Here is a 5,489-nt window from a genome sequence, read left to right as displayed (position 1 = left end):
CTTTTAAACCAAGGAACCCAACCAACCCATCTATTAGATTATACTAAGTGGACAATACTGCAATTCAATATTCAGCCCGTCTTGTGTGTGACTAGCCACATCGTGTGGCCACTTATAAAAGAATAAAGTAACCCATATAAAATTGACCAAGTAACCCCTGTAATACTAACTGAGTAACCCCTATAACACTAACCAAGTAACCCTATAACACTGAAGAAGTAAGCATCCAACACTGACCAAGTAGCCCCTATTACACTATCAAAGTAACCCCTGTCATACGGTGTGGTCAGCCACATATAAGACTTTTTGTTTAACATTGTGCTACTAAGATTTCTTTAAAAAAAATAAAAAAATAAAAACAATTGTTAATACATTGTGGTCGCCTGATTTGTTTTATTAGAAGTTAAACTTAGTTACTTTTCCTTTTCAAGCTTTTAATTTGTTTCTACGTACTCCCATCCAAACAAAACTATGGAGTACTATTTCCATGCCTAGCCAATCTTCATTGGTTCAAAATATTTCATTCATATAGATCAAATAAAGGTATCTTATTAGAAGATGATGATATTGATTTTTATTTTTATTTTTTGGAAAAAAGCATTTTCATAGTAATTAATTGTGCAGGTAAGAAAACTAGAAAAGTATTAATTACATTTTTTGGATGGATTAATTCTAGATTAATAATACTATAAGATTCCATTGAAACAAGAAAAATAGAATTAATGATATGAAATTGTTGATTGTTATGCATAGCCCTTAGTAGAAATTATCTTTAATTTGTTTTTAGTAGAAATTGTAAATTATTTGATATTTGAAAATGATAAATTAAAACGGAGGTCAAAGAAGGATGTGTGGACACTTAAGTAACGGCACAGGAACATGATGTACACCCACCCCCTTCATTGGAAAATGATAATGATATTGTTGGTTTGAGCTCCTTCTACAGTTTAAGATGAAAAAATGGGTGCAATTGACTAATTGAGTACATCATCCTTTGCACGTACATTTTGTGAATTGTGACTATTTTACTTTGGTTTATAATTTTATTTTAATTTTTTTTTTTTTTGAGGGAATTGGTTTATATGTGATTAATGACTAGTGTTTTATTGAATAGCTGATTATTGACTAATAATATAAGTATATCAAAGTTGTACCAAAATTATGCCAACCAAATAAACACCCCCATAATATCTTCCTAATATCTTTATGTAATAAGATATGAAATAAAGTGATACCAATACCAATATAGCTTGTTCATTTGATTGATTACATCAATGTTGTTCTTGCGATACAAACACTAGGAATGCAAAATAGAAAGCATACTATTACGTACTACATTAGGATTCAATTAGAAGACAGTGCAAACTTGTAGGTTTTGCTAGGATTACAATCAAAATCCTTATCGCCTCCGAAACCATACTTGGTGTGATAGCCAGGATACTTGCTAACTTTGAACTTGATTTCTTGAATTAGATTAAGTCCTTGATCACTTCCGATTTTCGGGATATCCCACCGTAGATACATTCCATTCGATTTCGATGTAATGTGTATCTCACCATCTTCCTTGATCATCTTCTTTGCATTTCTTATGAAACCCCTTACAAGTTTTTTATGTGTACTGCAAAATAAAAATAACAAATATATCTTGCCTAAAAAAAAAACTCATAATGAAGTAGATATGATAGAAAAGAAAATACTTGCTTTAGTTCCTCACCGTATATCATCATCATCTTTACCAAATTTCCCACTGTGTGGAAAATTATAAATGATACGATCAAACACCAAGCTGCCAACAAGAGGATGTTTCGCCATTTTCATGGCGTCGACATCGTGAAGGACAGTGCTACCTCGAGTCACCAACGCTGTCTTGTTGGTGATGAACTTCCCGTAGTTTTTGATTAAAAATTCTGTTAACAATGTCACAAAATTACTAGCAAAAAAATATAGCACATTTTTGTGACTTTTGTTAACATTATTGAACCATCCAATTTGTTGCACAATAACTTTAACATCTATTTTAGACACGTAAATATGTTCACAGTTATATAAGGTTGATAGTTTAAAATTACACATAGAGGTATATATATATATAGGATAAGTTTACTATGTCATTCTTCAAAAAAGGACACCATAATACGCTGACGTGGCATGTTATTATTGGTCAATTTTTCCTTTATTTTTAATAGGCACAATGTATCATACATATATGTATAATTGAAAATACATGTATTTTTTGTTAAGAATACATTGAAAATCATTTTTTATTTTTAAAAAATCATCTAGAAAATTAAATTATATAATCAAAATTTAAAAAATCAAATATTCATCATTGTTGTTCTTGATTGTTCATCATCATTCTTCATTTGTAATACCAACCTCAAGATCTTAGTCGGAACTCAAATCAAAAATCTGACCAACAATTCTTCCAAAGATCAGATTTTTATTGGCCTTTCAAATCTGCTTCTTTAATTGTATACAATGTTCGGCTTTAGGGTTCGATAATTATAATTTATGTAAAAACCAAGTTGTTTGTCTCTCCCGTGCGATTATAGATTTATAGGCAATTAGGGTGCAGCGATAAGGGTGCGGAACGCGGTGGCTTTTCAACGCACAAAGGTCCGGCAGCGGTAGCTCAAGGTTCTGGCGAGTTTCAAGCAATTTCAGGTGTATTTTCGGTGCGTTTTTGGGGTAGGTTCGGTGCGTTTTACCAGCGTCTTTCATGGTGGTTTGTTCGATTTTTGGTGAAGCAGTTTGGGGGTGTGTTTGTGGCGGCTTTCACGTAAATTTACCTGGATAGTTTGGGGATATTTTTGGATCGATTTTGGTCAATTTCAGGAAGAATGTTTGGGATTGGGTGGATGAATGAAGAACGTTGATGAAGAATACATTAAATGTTTGTGAATGAAGAACATTGATGAAGAACAGTGATGAACACTTTAATTTTGTGATTTAATTTTTTTTTCTAAATAATCGTGATTTTTAAGTGGAAAGCTAAACGTCGCCCTCAAATCTTCAACTAACGCCCGCATTTAAAACCTAAAAATACATTTCTACCCTTGTTATAAAACTAATCAAATATTTTGACTATCCTCTCTACTTCTCTAGTGGTCACCAGCCACCAACGAGGCAAGCAACAACCATCGATCACAAGTTCACAACCATAACTTTCAAAATCAATTACAACAAACAATAATCAATAATAAAGACAATACTAATAATAATAATACTATTACTAACAACCACAATAATACTGTAATACAATAATCAATAATAATAATATTATTACTAACACAGTAACACTAACAATATTCAATGTAATACGATGATGTTGAGTTTTCCCAATTTTTGATTTTCAAATTCAGGCATTGGAGATTGGAAGGCATTGTTCATCCGTTTCGCGTCTGTAATCTCTCTTTCATTTTCTCTCTACAAAATAATTCTGGGAGTAAAAAAAAAATAGATTCTGGGCAAAATGCCCATTATGTTCGCACAACAGAGTAGGAAACGTCTAGAAATTTCGACTCTTGGATGGTGGTTTGAAATTTTTGGGCGGTTCCACATGAAACGCCTAAAAATTACGAACCTCCATCGGTGGTTCGAAATTTCTGGGTGTTTTCACCCAGAGATTTCGAAATAATTGGGCGTTTTCACCCTTTTCAGAAAAACAAAAAAAAAATTAAAAAAATCTTTTGGCGTGCCGGCGTCCTCCATAACGGCCTTCCCCTTAAACTGCATCGACATTTTCGCGCACGGTGATGCGAATCTACAGTTTGGGATGTTTTTGAAGTGTGGGTGGTGGTGATTCTGTAAGTAAAGGGAGGAGGTGGTGGTAGTAGTATTGGGAAGAAGCAAAATACTCTTTGAAATCTTCTCTCTCCTGAAAATAGGATGAAAGTGGGGGGAAGCTTGCTTACAAACCCAATCTCTTCTGATCTTTGATTTTGTTTTCCCCTAATCGTTGTTTTGTAAGAAAATTAATTATTCACATTCTTTGATTTTCATCAATTTTTTTTTATTGTTTTGTAATTTAGCTGAAAATTTTGAAAGCTTTTGGAGTGGAGTGAAATGGGTAAGGGTAAGGGTACGTTTGTAAATTTAGGTTATTTTGTGGGCGTTACTCGGAGATTTGAGGGCGGTGTTTAACTACCCCTATTTTTAATTATAAGTATTATTATGATAATTAATTAATATTATAAAAATAAATTTTCATAATATAAATTCATGTATTGAAAAAAATACATGATATAAATACAATTTTAATACATTATGGACATTAAAAATAATTCAAAATAAAAATAAAAATATTAAATGCAATCCAATCAGATTTCGCAATGTCAGCATTTTATGGTGTCATTTTTAAAGAATGACATTGTAGAATTTTTAATATATATATGATTGTAAGAAAAATATGACCAAATTTGACCACTGAAAGCGAACATTGAGATTATTTGGAAAGTACGTAACTTAGGGCCTGTTCATATTTACTAAACTGAGCTGAACTGAACTGAACTGAACTGATTGGAGCTGAACTGAACTGATTGGAACTGAATTGAGCTGAAATGAATATTTTATGTGAGAGGGAAATTAAGAGCTGAACTGAACTGAACTGATTGGAACTGAACTGAACTGAACTGAACTGATTGGAGCTGAACTGAACTGAACTGAATTGAAATTAAGTAAATGTGAACAGGCCCTTAGTAAGGTACGTACCTTCTGAGTTGAGCGAAGTGGCGGTAATGTTAGTAGCATCACCGAAAGCAACGGCCAAGCAAGCCGAGAAAGAGAAATCGCCCTCGCCGACAAGTAGTATCCTTTGAGCGCTGCTATATTGCCCTATTTTCTTAACACTTGACACATGACTAATTGTAGTGGTAACGTTTTTTTCCAAGACTGCTTCTGGTATAACTTGGTCAACATGATCTTTTAATAGTTGTTGTTTATATGTCTTCTTTTTCTTAGCATGTTCTTCATGAGAACTGCTCAAATCAACCACAATGTGAGAGTTTGATTGATCCAAGTTGTTCTCATGATTTTCGATTGTATCGATAGGACTCGAACAACCCGAGATCAACTGAACGTCGTCGTGATGATCGACTATGTTGATGCAATGGCTTTGTTGTTGGTTATCATCATCATGAGATAATTTTTGGTAATTGGCCTTATGATTATTATCTGATTTTGGTGCTTTATTATTTGGCTTTCGACAAATCTTCCTCCATAAGTTGGACAAGATTTGACCCATTTTTTGTATTGTCTAATACTCTAAGAAAATGTGAGAAAATGTTTGTTAATTGGGCAATCGATTGGGTTCCAATTTATACAAAAGAATACCACTTCAAAAGTACTTAGCATTTAATTTAAGACTGTGCACGCCTGATTAAAGGAATTGTTGGATGTTAATTGGAATTTGAAAGGATGTTTAAGTTTCCGAGGAAAAGGAGGTTGGATTAACAGTTTTACTAGAGAAATAAAAGAGTACATAGAATTAT

The 5,489-nt window shown here is 32.9% G+C and overlaps 1 pseudogene; it reads right to left on the bottom strand.

Moving 5' to 3' along the window:
• Positions 1-1,344: 1,344 nt before the first annotated feature.
• On the bottom strand, positions 1,345-5,242 carry LOC145604346 (uncharacterized protein At4g26485 pseudogene; annotated as a pseudogene).
• Between the last annotated feature and the right edge of the window lie 247 nt (positions 5,243-5,489).

Source organism: Chenopodium album, chromosome 22 (genome assembly GCF_948465745.1).
Source record: "Chenopodium album chromosome 22, dcCheAlbu1.1, whole genome shotgun sequence".
NCBI lineage: Eukaryota > Viridiplantae > Streptophyta > Magnoliopsida > Caryophyllales > Amaranthaceae > Chenopodium > Chenopodium album.
This window is presented reverse-complemented; position numbering and strand designations above follow the sequence as displayed.